This window comes from Oncorhynchus gorbuscha, linkage group LG13 (genome assembly GCF_021184085.1).
Source record: "Oncorhynchus gorbuscha isolate QuinsamMale2020 ecotype Even-year linkage group LG13, OgorEven_v1.0, whole genome shotgun sequence".
In the NCBI taxonomy this organism is placed as follows: Eukaryota; Metazoa; Chordata; class Actinopteri; order Salmoniformes; family Salmonidae; genus Oncorhynchus; species Oncorhynchus gorbuscha.
Genome location: NC_060185.1, coordinates 85784564 through 85802692, shown reverse-complemented (window position 1 = coordinate 85802692; position 18129 = coordinate 85784564).

The window sequence follows — 18129 nt, the reverse complement described above, 5'->3', positions numbered from 1 at the left end:
GTTGTCTCCCTTTGTTACGGGCTTTGAGCCAGTTCGTGACACTAACCGCACAGGGGTTCACTCAACTTCCTCTTACTAACCGCACAGTCCTTCACTCAACTTCACCTTCCCACCCGCACAGTCCTTCACACAACTTCGTCTTACCACCCGCACAGTCCTTCACTCAACTTCCTCTTCCCTTCCAAACAGTCCTTCACTCAACTTCCTCTTACTAACCGCACAGTCCTTCACTCAACTTCCTCTTACTAACCGCACAGTCCTTCACACAACTTCCTCTTCCCACCCGCACATTCCTTCACACAACTTCGTCTTACCACCCGCACAGTCCTTCACTCAACTTCCTCTTCCCTTCCAAACAGTCCTTCACTCAACTTCCTCTTCCCACCCGCACAGTCCTTCACTCAACTTCCTCTTACTAACCGCACAGTCCTTCACTCAACTTCCTCTTACTAACTGCACAGTCCTTCACTCAACTTCCTCTTCCCACCCGCACAGTCCTTCACTCAACTTCCTCTTACTAACCGCACAGTCCTTCACTCAACTTCCTCTTACTAACCGCACAGTCCTTCACTCAACTTCATATTCCCACCCACACAGTCCTTCACTCAACTTCCTCTTCCCAACCAAACAGTCCTTCACTCAACGTCCTCTTCCCACCCACACAGTCCTTCAGTCAACTTCCTCTTCCCACCCAAACAGTCCTTCACTCAACTTCCTCTTCCATTCCTTACTAACTTCCTCTTACTAACCGCACAGTCCTTGACACAACTTCCTCTTCCCACCCGCACAGTCGCTCACTCAACTTCACCTTCCCACCCACACAGTCCTTCACTCAACTTCCTCTTACTAACTGCACAGTCCTTCACTCAACTTCATCTTCCCACCCGCACAGTCCTTCACTCAACTTCCTCTTCCCACCCACACAGTCCTTCACTCAACTTCCTCTTCCCAACCAAACAGTCCTTCACTCAACTTCCTCTTACTAACCGCACAGTCCTTCACACAACTTCCTCTTACTAACCGCATAGTCCTTCACACAACTTCCTCTTCCCACCCGCACAGTCGCTCACTCAACTTCACCTTCCCACCCGCACAGTCCTTCACACAACTTCCTCTTACCACCCGCACAGTCCTTCACTCAACTTCCTCTTACTAACCGCACAGTCCTTCACTCAACTTCACCTTCCCACCCGCACAGTCCTTCACACAACTTCGTCTTACCACCCGCACAGTCCTTCACTCAACTTCCTCTTCCCTTCCAAACAGTCCTTCACTCAACTTCCTCTTACTAACCGCACAGTCCTTCACTCAACTTCCTCTTACTAACTGCACAGTCCTTCACTCAACTTCCTCTTCCCACCCGCACAGTCCTTCACTCAACTTCCTCTTACTAACCGCACAGTCCTTCACTCAACTTCCTCTTACTAACCGCACAGTCCTTCACTCAACTTCATATTCCCACCCACACAGTCCTTCACTCAACTTCCTCTTCCCACCCACACAGTCCTTCAGTCAACTTCCTCTTCCCAACCAAACAGTCCTTCACTCAACTTCCTCTTCCCACCCGCACATTCCTTCACTCAACTTCCTCTTACTAACCGCACAGTCCTTGACACAACTTCCTCTTCCCACCCGCACAGTCGCTCACTCAACTTCACCTTCCCACCCACACAGTCCTTCACTCAACTTCCTCTTACTAACTGCACAGTCCTTCACTCAACTTCATCTTCCCACCCGCACAGTCCTTCACTCAACTTCCTCTTCCCACCCGCACAGTCCTTCACTCAACTTCCTCTTCCCACCCACACAGTCCTTCACTCAACTTCCTCTTCCCAACCAAACAGTCCTTCACTCAACTTCCTCTTACTAACTGCACAGTCCTTCACACAACTTCCTCTTACTAACCGCATAGTCCTTCACACAACTTCCTCTTCCCACCCGCACAGTCGCTCACTCAACTTCACCTTCCCACCCGCACAGTCCTTCACACAACTTCCTCTTACCACCCGCACAGTCCTTCACTCAACTTCCTCTTACTAACCGCACAGTCCTTCACTCAACTTCACCTTCCCACCCGCACAGTCCTTCACACAACTTCGTCTTACCACCCGCACAGTTCCTTCACTCAACTTCCTCTTCCCTTCCAAACAGTCCTTCACTCAACTTCCTCTTCCCACCCGCACATTCCTTCACTCAACTTCCTCTTACTAACCGCACAGTCCTTGACACAACTTCCTCTTCCCACCCGCACAGTCGCTCACTCAACTTCACCTTCCCACCCACACAGTCCTTCACTCAACTTCCTCTTACTAACCGCACAGTCCTTCACTCAACTTCCTCTTACTAACTGCACCGTCCTTCACTCAACTTCCTCTTCCCACCCGCACAGTCCTTCACTCAACTTCCTCTTACTAAGCGCACAGTCCTTCACTCAACTTCCTTTTACTAACCGCACAGTCCTTCACTCAACTTCCTCTTCCAAACTGCACAGTTCTTAATTCGATCTCACACTTTCTCACACTCTTTTCATCCCGACATCCCCCAATCCCAACCTAACCCTATCCCCTGACTTCACCCTATCCCAACTTCACCTTATCCCGACCTCACCCTATCCCGACCTCACCCTATCCCAACCTCATCCTATCCCGACCTCATCCTATCCCGACCTCACCCTATCCCGACCTCACCCTATCCCGACCTCACCCTATCCCGACCTCACCCTATCCCGACCTCACCCTATCCCGACCTCACCCTATCCCGACCTCACCCTATCCCGACTCACCCTATCGACCACCCTATCCCGACCTCACCCTATCCCGACCTCACCCTATCCCGACCTCACCCTATCCCGACCTCACCCTATCCCGACCTCACCCTATCCCGACCTCACCCTATCCCGACCTCACCCTATCCCGACCTCACCCTATCCCGACCTCACCCTATCCCGACCTCACCCTATCCCGACCCTATCACCTCACCCTATCCCGACCTCACCCTATCCCGACCTCACCCTATCCCGACCTCACCCTATCCCGACCTCACCCTATCCCGACCTCACTCTATCCCGACCTCACCCTATCCCGACCTCACTCTATCAACCTATCCCGACCTCACGCTATCCCGACCTCACAACCTATCCCGACCTCACGCTATCCCGACCTCACGCTATCCCGACCTCACCCTATCCCAACCTCACGCTATCCCGACCTCACCCTATCCCAACCTCACCCTATCCCGAACTCTCCCAGTCAACCAACCAACCAACAATTCAAATCAGTCAATATCTCTCCTACCTGATTCATGGTCAGACTTGTAGTCATTGTCTGAGTCAGTGAGTGTGAGCACTGAGTTTTCTCTGCTGGACATTCCTGAGCTGTGTCTGCTCTTCCCCCCTCCTCCTGGTCCTCCTAGTGTTCCTCCTCCCCACAGCTGGATGGCTCTCTCTGGGGACAGGTGCCCCTCTGGGTCAGAGTCTGCATCAGGGTCTGACCCCGCGCTGAGGGAGTAGCCCCTCTGGAGCAGGCCCATCTCAGGACAGTAGGTTGGGGCTGCAGGGTGAACAGGCGCTGGGTCGCACACACCAAGTTCAGCCAGCGTGTGGAAGTGACCGCCTGTGTGAGAGAAAGGAGTGTGTGTCATGGCATGCACTAGTTCAAGGATTCAAGCAGGCAAGCAAGCACAAACGCACGCAGTAAGTATAAACACAGCCTGTTAACTCTGGTGATAGAAGGTTAAGGTACAGAATGACTCAGGATATCTGAGATGAGGATCTGTCTTTGCATACTTCCATGCCTATACAGTTCCTGTTCCTATACTGTTCCTGTTCCTATTCTGTTCCTGTTCCTATTCTGTTATTGTTCCTATACTGTTCCTGTTCCTATACTGTTCCAGTTCCTATTCTGTTCCTGTTCCTATACTGTTCCTGTTCCTATTCTGTTCCTGTTCCTATACTGTTCCAGTTCCTACACTGTTATTGTTCCTATACTGTTCCAGTTCCTATACTGTTCCTGTTCCTATTCTGTTCCTGTTCCTATTCTGTTCCTGTTCCTATTCTGTTCCTGTTCCTATACTGTTCCTGTTCCTATTCTGTTCCTGTTCCTATACTGTTCCTGTTCCTATACTGTTCCTGTTCCTATACTGTTCCTGTTCCTATACTGTTCCTGTTCCTATACTGTTCCTGTTCCTATACTGTTCCTGTTCCTATACTGTTATTGTTCCTATACTGTTATTGTTCCTATACTGTTATTGTTCCTATACTGTTATTGTTCCTATACTGTTATTGTTCCTATACTGTTATTGTTCCTATACTGTTATTGTTCCTATACTGTTCTTGTTCCTATACTGTTACTGTTCCTATACTGTTACTGTTCCTATACTGTTATTGTTCCTATACTGTTATTGTTCCTATACTGTTATTGTTCCTATACTGTTATTGTTCCTATACTGTTATTGTTCCTATACTGTTATTGTTCCTATACTGTTATTGTTCCTATACTGTTCTTGTTCCTATACTGTTACTGTTCCTATACTGTTATTGTTCCTATACTGTTATTGTTCCTATACTGTTATTGTTCCTATACTGTTCCTGTTCCTATACTGTTATTGTTCCTATACTGTTCCTGTTCCTATACTGTTCTTGTTCCTATACTGTTATTGTTCCTATACTGTTCCTGTTCCTATACTGTTCTTGTTCCTATACTGTTACTGTTCCTATACTGTTCCTATACTGTTATTGTTCCTATACTGTTATTGTTCCTATACTGTTATTGTTCCTATACTGTTATTGTTCCTATACTGTTATTGTTCCTATACTGTTACTGTTCCTATACTGTTACTGTTCCTATACTGTTACTGTTCCTATACTGTTACTGTTCCTATACTGTTATTGTTCCTATACTGTTATTGTTCCTATACTGTTATTGTTCCTATACTGTTATTGTTCCTATACTGTTATTGTTCCTATACTGTTATTGTTCCTATACTGTTATTGTTCCTATACTGTTATTGTTCCTATACTGTTATTGTTCCTATACTGTTACTGTTCCTATACTGTTACTGTTCCTATACTGTTACTGTTCCTATACTGTTCCTGTTCCTATACTGTTCCTGTTCCTATACTGTTCCTGTTCCTATACTGTTCCTGTACTGTTCCTGTTCCTGTACTGTTCCTGTTCCTATACTGTTCCTGTTCCTATACTGTTCCTGTTCCTATACTGTTCCTGTTCCTATACTGTTCCTGTTATACTGTTCCTGTTCCTATACTGTTCCTGTTCCTATACTGTTCCTGTTCCTATACTGTTCCTGTTCCTATACTGTTCCTGTTCCTATACTGTTCCTGTTCCTATACTGTTCCTGTTCCTATACTGTTCCTGTTCCTATACTGTTATTGTTCCTATACTGTTATTGTTCCTATACTGTTATTGTTCCTATACTGTTCCTGTTCCTATACTGTTCCTGTTCCTATACTGTTCCTGTTCCTATACTGTTCCTGTTCCTATACTGTTCCTGTTCCTATACTGTTCCTGTTCCTATACTGTTCCTGTTCCTATACTGTTCCTGTTCCTATACTGTTCCTGTTCCTATACTGTTATTGTTCCTATACTGTTCCTGTTCCTATACTGTTATTGTTCCTATACTGTTCCTGTTCCTATACTGTTCCTGTTCCTATACTGTTCCTGTTCCTATACTGTTCCTGTTCCTATACTGTTCCTGTTCCTATACTGTTCCTATACTGTTCCTGTTCCTATACTGTTCCTGTTCCTATACTGTTCCTATACTGTTCCTGTTCCTATACTGTTCCTGTTCCTATACTGTTCCTGTTCCTATACTGTTCCTGTTCCTATACTGTTATTGTTCCTATACTGTTATTGTTCCTATACTGTTATTGTTCCTATACTGTTACTGTTCCTATACTGTTACTGTTCCTATACTGTTACTGTTCCTATACTGTTCCTGTTCCTATACTGTTATTGTTCCTATACTGTTCCTGTTCCTATACTGTTCCTGTTCCTATACTGTTACTGTTCCTATACTGTTATTGTTCCTATACTGTTATTGTTCCTATACTGTTATTGTTCCTATACTGTTATTGTTCCTATACTGTTATTGTTCCTATACTGTTATTGTTCCTATACTGTTATTGTTCCTATACTGTTCCTGTTCCTATACTGTTCCTGTTCCTATACTGTTCCTGTTCCTATACTGTTCCTGTTCCTATACTGTTCCTGTTCCTATACTGTTCCTGTTCCTATACTGTTATTGTTCCTATACTGTTATTGTTCCTATACTGTTCCTGTTCCTATACTGTTATTGTTCCTATACTGTTCCTGTTCCTATACTGTTATTGTTCCTATACTGTTATTGTTCCTATACTGTTCCTGTTCCTATACTGTTCCTGTTCCTATACTGTTCCTGTTCCTATACTGTTATTGTTCCTATACTGTTATTGTTCCTATACTGTTATTGTTCCTATACTGTTCCTGTTCCTATACTGTTCCTGTTCCTATACTGTTATTGTTCCTATACTGTTATTGTTCCTATACTGTTATTGTTCCTATACTGTTACTGTTCCTATACTGTTACTGTTCCTATACTGTTCCTGTTCCTATACTGTTCCTGTTCCTATACTGTTACTGTTCCTATACTGTTCCTATACTGTTATTGTTCCTATACTGTTATTGTTCCTATACTGTTCCTGTTCCTATACTGTTACTGGTCCTATACTGTTACTGGTCCTATACTGTTACTGGTCCTATACTGTTCCTGGTCCTATACTGTTACTGGTCCTATACTGTTCCTGTTCCTATACTGTTACTGTTCCTATACTGTTCTTGTTCCTATACTGTTCTTGTTCCTATACTGTTCTTGTTCCTATACTGTTACTGTTCCTATACTGTTCCTATACTGTTATTGTTCCTATACTGTTATTGTTCCTATACTGTTCCTGTTCCTATACTGTTCCTGTTCCTATACTGTTACTGTTCCTATACTGTTCCTGTTCCTATACTGTTCTTGTTCCTATACTGTTACTGTTCCTATACTGTTCCTATACTGTTATTGTTCCTATACTGTTACTGTTCCTATACTGTTATTGTTCCTATACTGTTACTGTTCCTATACTGTTCCTATACTGTTCCAGTTCATATACTGTCCCTGTTCCTATACTGTTCCTGTTCCTATACTGTCCCTGTTCCTATACTGTCCCTGTTCCTATACTGTTCCTGTTCCTATACTGTTCCTGTTCCTATACTGTTCCTGTTCCTATACTGTTCCTGTTCCTATACTGTTACTGTTCCTATACTGTTACTGTTCCTATACTGTTCCTGTTCCTATACTGTTACTGTTCCTATACTGTTACTGTTCCTATACTGTTACTGTTCCTATACTGTTACTGTTCCTATACTGTTACTGTTCCTATACTGTTCCTGTCCTATACTGTTCCTGTTCCTATACTGTTCCTGTTCCTATACTGTTACTGTCCTATTGTTCCTATACTGTTATTGTTCCTATACTGTTCCTATACTGTTACTGTTCCTATACTGTTCTTGTTCCTATACTGTTCTTGTTCCTATACTGTTCCTTGTTCCTATACTGTTACTGTTCCTATACTGTTCCTATACTGTTCCTATACTGTTCCTATACTGTTCCTTACTGTTCCTGTTCCTATACTGTTCCTATACTGTTCCTGTTCCTATACTGTTATTGTTCCTATACTGTTATTGTTCCTATACTGTTATTGTTCCTATACTGTTATTGTTCCTATACTGTTATTGTTCCTATACTGTTATTGTTCCTATACTGTTCCTGTTCCTATACTGTTCCTGTTCCTATACTGTTCCTGTTCCTATACTGTTATTGTTCCTATACTGTTATTGTTCCTATACTGTTACTGTTCCTATACTGTTCCTGTTCCTATACTGTTATTGTTCCTATACTGTTCCTGTTCCTATACTGTTATTGTTCCTATACTGTTCCTGTTCCTATACTGTTACTGTTCCTATACTGTTCCTGTTCCTATACTGTTCCTGTTCCTATACTGTTCCTGTTCCTATACTGTTCCTGTTCCTATACTGTTCCTGTTCCTATACTGTTCCTGTTCCTATACTGTTACTGTTCCTATACTGTTCCTATACTGTTCCTGTTCCTGTTCCTATACTGTTACTGTTCCTATACTGTTACTGTTCCTATACTGTTACTGTTCCTATACTGTTACTGTTCCTATACTGTTCCTGTTCCTATACTGTTACTGTTCCTATACTGTTATTGTTCCTATACTGTTTCCTATACTGTTCCTATACTGTTCCTATACTGTTATTGTTCCTATACTGTTATTGTTCCTATACTGTTACTGTTCCTATACTGTTCCTGTTCCTATACTGTTCCTGTTCCTATACTGTTATTGTTCCTATACTGTTCCTGTTCCTATACTGTTCCTGTTCCTATACTGTTCCTGTTCCTATACTGTTCCTGTTCCTATACTGTTCCTGTTCCTATACTGTTCCTGTTCCTATACTGTCCCTGTTCCTATACTGTTCCTGTTCCTATACTGTTCCTGTTCCTATACTGTTACTGTTCCTATACTGTTACTGTTCCTATACTGTTACTGTTCCTATACTGTTACTGTTCCTATACTGTTACTGTTCCTATACTGTTACTGTTCCTATACTGTTACTGTTCCTATACTGTTCCTGTTCCTATACTGTTACTGTTCCTATACTGTTACTGTTCCTATACTGTTACTGTTCCTATACTGTTCCTGTTCCTATACTGTTCTTGTTCCTATACTGTTACTGTTCCTATACTGTTCCTATACTGTTATTGTTCCTATACTGTTATTGTTCCTATACTGTTCCTGTTCCTATACTGTTACTGTTCCTATACTGTTCCTGGTCCTATACTGTTACTGGTCCTATACTGTTACTGGTCCTATACTGTGATTGTTCCTATACTGTGATTGTTCCTATACTGTGATTGTTCCTATACTGTTCCTGTTCCTATACTGTTATTGTTCCTATACTGTTCCTGTTCCTATACTGTTACTGTTCCTATACTGTTCCTGTTCCTATACTGTTACTGGTCCTATACTGTTACTGGTCCTATACTGTTACTGGTCCTATACTGTTACTGGTCCTATACTGTTACTGGTCCTATACTGTTATTGGTCCTATACTGTTCCTGGTCCTATACTGTTCCTGGTCCTATACTGTTCCTGTTCCTATACTGTTCCTGTTCCTATACTGTTCCTGTTCCTATACTGTTCCTGTTCCTATACTGTTATTGTTCCTATACTGTTATTGTTCCTATACTGTTATTGTTCCTATACTGTTATTGTTCCTATACTGTTCCTGTTCCTATACTGTTCCTGTTCCTATACTGTTACTGTTCCTATACTGTTCCTGTTCCTATACTGTTCCTGTTCCTATACTGTTCCTGTTCCTATACTGTTCTTGTTCCTATACTGTTCTTGTTCCTATACTGTTACTGTTCCTATACTGTTCCTATACTGTTATTGTTCCTATACTGTTATTGTTCCTATACTGTTACTGTTCCTATACTGTTACTGTTCCTATACTGTTATTGTTCCTATACTGTTCCTGTTCCTATACTGTTCCTGTTTACTGTTCCTATACTGTTCCTGTTCCTATACTGTTCCTGTTCCTATACTGTTCCTGTTCCTATACTGTTCCTGTTCCTATACTGTTCCTGTTCATATACTGTCCCTGTTCCTATACTGTTCCTGTTCCTGTTCCTATACTGTTACTGTTCCTATACTGTTACTGTTCCTATACTGTTACTGTTCCTATACTGTTACTGTTCCTATACTGTTACTGTTCCTATACAGTTACTGTTCCTATACTGTTACTGTTCCTATACTGTTACTGTTCCTATACTGTTACTGTTCCTATACTGTTACTGTTCCTATACTGTTACTGTTCCTATACTGTTACTGTTCCTGTTCCTATACTGTTCCTGTTCCTATACTGTTCCTGTTCCTATACTGTTATTGTTCCTATACTGTTATTGTTCCTATACTGTTCCTGTTCCTATACTGTTCCTGTTCCTATACTGTTCCTGTTCCTATACTGTTACTGTTCCTATACTGTTCCTATACTGTTATTGTTCCTATACTGTTCCTGTTCCTATACTGTTCCTGTTCCTATACTGTTCCTGTTCCTATACTGTTCCTGTTCCTATACTGTTCCTGTTCCTATACTGTTATTGTTCCTATACTGTTACTGTTCCTATACTGTTCCTGTTCCTATACTGTTATTGTTCCTATACTGTTCCTGTTCCTATACTGTTCCTGTTCCTATACTGTTCCTGTTCCTATACTGTTCCTGTTCCTATACTGTTCCTGTTCCTATACTGTTCCTGTTCCTATACTGTTCCTGTTCCTATACTGTTCCTGTTCCTATACTGTTACTGTTCCTACTGTTACTGTTCTATACTGTTCCTATACTGTTCCTGTTCCTATACTGTTCCTGTTCCTGTTCCTGTTCCTATACTGTTCCTGTTCCTATACTGTTATTGTTCCTATACTGTTATTGTTCTATACTGTTCCTGTTCCTATACTGTTCCTGTTCCTATACTGTTCCTGTTCCTATACTGTTCCTATACTGTTCCTATACTGTTATTGTTCCTATACTGTTCCTGTTCCTATACTGTTATTGTTCCTACTGTTACTGTTATTGTTCCTATACTGTTATTGTTCCTATACTGTTATTGTTCCTATACTGTTATTGTTCCTATACTGTTCCTGTTCCTATACTGTTCCTGTTCCTATACTGTTCCTGTTCCTATACTGTTCCTGTTCCTATACTGTTCCTATACTGTTCCTGTTCCTATACTGTTCCTGTTCCTATACTGTTACTGTTATTGTTCCTATACTGTTATTGTTCCTATACTGTTATTGTTCCTATACTGTTCCTGTTCCTATACTGTTCCTGTTCCTATACTGTTCCTACTGTTCCTGTTCCTATACTGTTCCTGTTCCTATACTGTTCCTGTTCCTATACTGTTCCTGTTCCTATACTGTTCCTGTTCCTATACTGTTCCTGTTCCTATACTGTTCCTATACTGTTCCTGTTCCTATACTGTTATTGTTCCTACTGTTCCTGTTCCTATACTGTTCCTGTTCCTATACTGTTCCTGTTCCTATACTGTTCCTGTTCCTATACTGTTCCTGTTCCTATACTGTTATCCTGTTCCTATACTGTTACTGTTCCTATACTGTTACTGTTCCTATACTGTTCCTGTTCCTATACTGTTCCTGTTCCTATACTGTTATTGTTCCTATACTGTTCTATACTGTTCCTATACTGTTATTGTTCCTATACTGTTCCTGTTCCTATACTGTTATTGTTCCTATACTGTTCCTGTTCCTATACTGTTCCTGTTCCTATACTGTCCTCCTATACTGTTCCTGTTCCTATACTGTTACTGTTCCTATACTGTTCTGTTCCTATACTGTTCTATACTGTTCCTATACTGTTACTGTTCCTATACTGTTCCTGTTCCTATACTGTTATTGTTCCTATACTGTTCCTGTTCCTATACTGTTCCTATACTGTTCCTATACTGTTCCTGTTCCTATACTGTTATTGTTCCTATACTGTTATTGTTCCTATACTGTTATTGTTCCTATACTGTTCCTGTTCCTATACTGTTCCTGTTCCCTGTTCCTATACTGTTACTGTTCCTATACTGTTACTGTTCCTATACTGTTCCTGTTCCTATACTGTTCTTGTTCCTATACTGTTATTGTTCCTATACTGTTACTGTTACTGTTCCTATACTGTTACTGTTCCTATACTGTTATTGTTCCTATACTGTTATTGTTCCTATACTGTTCCTGTTCCTGTTACTGTTCCTATACTGTTCCTATACTGTTATTGTTCCTATACTGTTACTGTTCCTATACTGTTCCTATACTGTTATTGTTCCTATACTGTTACTGTTCCTATACTGTTCCTGTTCCTATACTGTTCCTGTTCCTATTCTGTTCCTGTTCCTATACTGTTATTGTTCCTATACTGTTCCTGTTCCTATTCTGTTCCTGTTCCTATACTGTTCCAGTTCCTATACTGTTCCTGTTCATATACTGTTCCTGTTCCTATACTGTCCCTGTTCCTATACTGTTCCTGTTCCTATACTGTTACTGTTCCTATACTGTTCCTATACTGTTCCTGTTCCTATACTGTTACTGGTCCTATACTGTTACTGTTCCTATACAGTTACTATACAGTTACTGTTCCTATACTGTTACTGTTCCTATACTGTTACTGTTCCTATACTGTTACTGTTCCTATACTGTTACTGTTCCTGTTCCTATACTGTTATTGTTCCTATACTGTTCCTGTTCCTATACTGTTATCCTGTTCCTATACTGTTATTGTTCCTATACTGTTCCTGTTCCTATACTGTTCCTGTTCCTATACTGTTATTGTTCCTATACTGTTACTGTTCCTATACTGTTCCTGTTCCTATACTGTTATTGTTCCTATACTGTTCCTGTTCCTATACTGTTCCTGTTCCTATACTGTTATTGTTCCTACTGTTCCTGTTTGTTTGTTCCTATACTGTTATTGTTCCTATACTGTTCCTGTTCCTATACTGTTCCTGTTCCTATACTGTTATTGTTCCTATACTGTTCCTGTTCCTATACTGTTATTGTTCCTATACTGTTCCTGTTCCTATACTGTTTTGTTCCTATACTGTTCCTGTTCCTATACTGTGTTCCTATACTACTGTTCCTATACTGTTATTGTTCCTATACTGTTCCTGTTCCTATACTGTTCCTGTTCCTATACTGTTATTGTTCCTATACTGTTCCTGTTCCTATACTGTTATTGTTCCTATACTGTTCCTGTTCCTATACTGTTATTGTTCCTATACTGTTACTGTTCCTATACTGTTACTGTTCCTATACTGTTACTGTTCCTATACTGTTCCTGTTCCTATACTGTTCTTGTTCCTATACTGTTCCTGTTCCTATACTGTTCCTATACTGTTATTGTTCCTATACTGTTATTGTTCCTATACTGTTCCTGTTCCTATACTGTTCCTGTTCCTATACTGTTACTGGTCCTATACTGTTACTGGTCCTATACTGTTATTGTTCCTATACTGTGATTGTTCCTATACTGTGATTGTTCCTATACTGTTCCTGTTCCTATACTGTTATTGTTCCTATACTGTTCCTGTTCCTATACTGTTCCTGTTCCTATACTGTTCCTGTTCCTATACTGTTCCTGTTCCTATACTGTTCCTGTTCCTATACTGTTCCTGTTCCTATACTGTTCCTGTTACTGTTCCTATACTGTTACTGTTCCTATACTGTTACTGTTCCTATACTGTTACTGTTCCTATACTGTTACTGTTCCTATACTGTTACTGTTCCTATACTGTTACTGTTCCTATACTGTTACTGTTCCTATACTGTTACTGTTCCTATACTGTTACTGTTCCTATACTGTTACTGTTCCTATACTGTTACTGTTCCTATACTGTTACTGTTCCTATACTGTTACTGTTCCTATACTGTTACTGTTCCTATACTGTTACTGTTCCTATACTGTTACTGTTCCTATACTGTTACTGTTCCTATACTGTTACTGTTCCTGTTCCTATACTGTTCCTGTTCCTATACTGTTCCTGTTCCTATACTGTTCCTGTTCCTATACTGTTCCTGTTCCTATACTGTTCCTGTTCCTATACTGTTCCTATACTGTTCCTGTTCCTATACTGTTCCTGTTCCTATACTGTTCCCTGTTCCTATACTGTTCCTATACTGTTCCTGTTCCTATACTGTTACTGTTCCTATACTGTTACTGTTCCTATACTGTTACTGTTCCTATACTGTTACTGTTCCTATACTGTTCCTGTTCCTGTTCCTGTTATACTGTTCCTGTTCCTATACTGTTACTGTTCCTATACTGTTACTGTTCCTATACTGTTCCTGTTCCTGTTCCTATACTGTTCCTGTTCCTATACTGTTCCTGTTCCTATACTGTTCCTGTTCCTATACTGTTCCTGTTCCTATACTGTTCCTGTTCCTATACTGTTCCTGTTCATATACTGTTCCTGTTCCTATACTGTCCCTGTTCCTGTTCCTATACTGTTACTGTTCCTATACTGTTATTGTTTACTGTTCCTATACTGTTACTGTTCCTATACTGTTACTGTTCCTATACTGTTACTGTTCCTATACTGTTACTGTTCCTATACTGTTACTGTTCCTATACTGTTACTGTTCCTATACTGTTACTGTTCCTGTTCCTATACTGTTCCTGTTCCTATACTGTTCCTGTTCCTATACTGTTCCTGTTCCTATACTGTTCCTGTTCCTATACTGTTCCTGTTCCTATACTGTTATTGTTCCTATACTGTTCCTGTTCCTATACTGTTATTGTTCCTATACTGTTCCTGTTCCTATACTGTTCCTGTTCCTATACTGTTACTGTTCCTGTTCCTATACTGTTACTGTTCCTGTTCCTATACTGTTATTGTTCCTATACTGTTCCTGTTCCTATACTGTTCCTGTTCCTATACTGTTCCTGTTCCTATACTGTTCCTGTTCCTATACTGTTCCTGTTCCTATACTGTTCCTGTTCCAATACTGTTCCTGTTCCTATACTGTTCCTGTTCCTATACTGTTACTGTTCCTGTTCCTATACTGTTATTGTTCCTATACTGTTCCTGTTCCTATACTGTTATTGTTCCTATACTGTTCCTGTTCCTATACTGTTCCTGTTCCTATACTGTTCCTGTTCCTATACTGTTCCTGTTCCTATACTGTTCCTGTTCCTATACTGTTATTGTTCCTATACTGTTATTGTTCCTATACTGTTCCTGTTCCTATACTGTTCCTGTTCCTATACTGTTCCTGTTCCTATACTGTTCCTGTTCCTATACTGTTCCTGTTCCTATACTGTTCCTGTTCCTATACTGTTCCTGTTCCTATACTGTTCCTGTTCCTATACTGTTCCTGTTCCTATACTGTTATTGTTCCTATACTGTTACTGTTATTGTTCCTATACTGTTACTGTTCCTATTGTTCCTATACTGTTATTGTTCCTATACTGTTCCTGTTCCTATACTGTTCCTGTTCCTATACTGTTCCTGTTCCTATACTGTTCCTGTTCCTATACTGTTCCTGTTCCTATACTGTTCCTGTTCCTATACTGTTCCTGTTCCTATACTGTTCCTGTTCCTATACTGTTCCTGTTCCTATACTGTTATTGTTCCTATACTGTTATTGTTCCTATACTGTTATTGTTCCTATACTGTTATTGTTCCTATACTGTTCCTGTTCCTATACTGTTATTGTTCCTATACTGTTATTGTTCCTATACTGTTACTGTTCCTATACTGTTATTGTTCCTATACTGTTATTGTTCCTATACTGTTACTGTTCCTATACTGTTCCTGTTCCTATACTGTTCCTGTTCCTATACTGTTATTGTTCCTATACTGTTATTGTTCCTATACTGTTCCTGTTCCTATACTGTTCCTGTTCCTATACTGTTACTGTTCCTGTTCCTATACTGTTATTGTTCCTATACTGTTATTGTTCCTATACTGTTATTGTTCCTATACTGTTCCTGTTCCTATACTGTTCCTGTTCCTATACTGTTCCTGTTCCTATACTGTTCCTGTTCCTATACTGTTCCTGTTCCTATACTGTTCCTGTTATACTGTCCCTGTTCCTATACTGTTATTGTTCCTATACTGTTATTGTTCCTATACTGTTCCTGTTCCTATACTGTTACTGTTCCTATACTGTTACTGTTCCTATACTGTTACTGTTCCTATACTGTTACTGTTACTGTTCCTATACTGTTACTGTTCCTGTTCCTATACTGTTACTGTTCCTATACTGTTCCTGTTCCTATACTGTTATTTGTCCTATACTGTTATTGTTCCTATACTGTTCCTGTTCCTATACTGTTCCTGTTCCTATACTGTTCCTGTTCCTATACTGTTCCTGTTCCTATACTGTTATTGTTCCTATACTGTTATTGTTCCTATACTGTTCCTGTTCCTATACTGTTCCTGTTCCTATACTGTTCCTGTTCCTATACTGTTCCTGTTCCTATACTGTTCCTGTTCCTATACTGTTATTGTTCCTATACTGTTCCTGTTCCTATACTGTTATTGTTCCTATACTGTTCCTGTTCCTATACTGTTATTGTTCCTATACTGTTCCTGTTCCTATACTGTTCCTGTTCCTATACTGTTACTGTTCCTGTTCCTATACTGTTATTGTTCCTATACTGTTCCTGTTCCTATACTGTTATTGTTCCTATACTGTTCCTGTTCCTATACTGTTATTGTTCCTATACTGTTATTGTTCCTATACTGTTCCTGTTCCTATACTGTTATTGTTCCTATACTGTTCCTGTTCCTATACTGTTCCTGTTCCTATACTGTTATTGTTCCTATACTGTTATTGTTCCTATACTGTTATTGTTCCTATACTGTTATTGTTCCTATACTGTTATTGTTCCTATACTGTTCCTGTTCCTATACTGTGTTCCCTGTTCCTATACTGTTCCTGTTCCTATACTGTTCCTGTTCCTATACTGTTCCTGTTCCTATACTGTTCCTGTTCCTATACTGTTCCTGTTCCTATACTGTTATTGTTCCTATACTGTTATTGTTCCTATACTGTTCCTGTTCCTACTGTTACTGTTATTGTTCCTATACTGTTATTGTTCCTATACTGTTCCTGTTCCTATACTGTTCCTATACTGTTCCTATACTGTTACTGTTCCTATACTGTTACTGTTCCTATACTGTTACTGTTCCTATATACTGTTCCTTACTGTTCCTGTTCCTATACTGTTCCTGTTCCTATACTGTTCCTGTTCCTATACTGTTCCTGTTCCTATACTGTTCCTGTTCCTATACTGTTCCTGTTCCTATACTGTTCCTGTTCCTATACTGTTCCTGTTCCTATACTGTTCCTGTTCCTATACTGTCCCTATACTGTTCCTGTTCCTATACTGTTACTGTTCCTATACTGTTACTGTTCCTATACTGTTACTGTTCCTATACTGTTACTGTTCCTATACTGTTACTGTTCCTATACTGTTACTGTTCCTATACTGTTACTGTTCCTATACTGTTACTGTTCCTATACTGTTACTGTTCCTATACTGTTCCTGTTCCTATACTGTTCCTGTTCCTATACTGTTCCTGTTCCTATACTGTTCCTGTTCCTATACTGTTCCTGTTCCTATACTGTTCCTGTTCCTATACTGTTCCTGTTCATATACTGTCCCTGTTCCTATACTGTCCCTGTTCCTGTTCCTATACTGTTACTGTTCCTATATTGTTACTGTTCCTATACTGTTACTGTTCCTATACTGTTACTGTTCCTATACTGTTACTGTTCCTATACTGTTACTGTTCCTATACTGTTACTGTTCCTATACTGTTACTGTTCCTATACTGTTACTGTTCCTATACTGTTCCTGTTCCTATACTGTTCCTATACTGTTCCTGTTCCTATACTGTTCCTGTTCCTATACTGTTCCTGTTCCTATACTGTTATTGTTCCTATACTGTTATTGTTCCTATACTGTTCCTGTTCCTATACTGTTCCTGTTCCTATACTGTTCCTGTTCCTATACTGTTACTGTGTTCCTATACTGTTACTGTTGTTCCTATACTGTTATTGTTCCTATACTGTTCCTGTTCCTATACTGTTCCTGTTCCTATACTGTTCCTGTTCCTACTGTTACTGTTCCTGTTCCTATACTGTTCCTGTTCCTATACTGTTCCTGTTCCTATACTGTTCCTGTTCCTATACTGTTCCTGTTCCTATACTGTTCCCTGTTCCTATACTGTTCCTATACTGTTCCTGTTCCTATACTGTTATTGTTCCTATACTGTTCCTGTTCCTATACTGTTATTGTTCCTATACTGTTCCTGTTCCTATACTGTTCCTGTTCCTATACTGTTCCTGTTCCTATACTGTTCCTGTTCCTATACTGTTCCTGTTCCTATACTGTTACTGTTCCTGTTCCTATACTGTTCCTGTTCCTATACTGTTCCTGTTCCTATACTGTTCCTGTTCCTATACTGTTCCTGTTCCTATACTGTTCCTGTTCCTATACTGTTCCT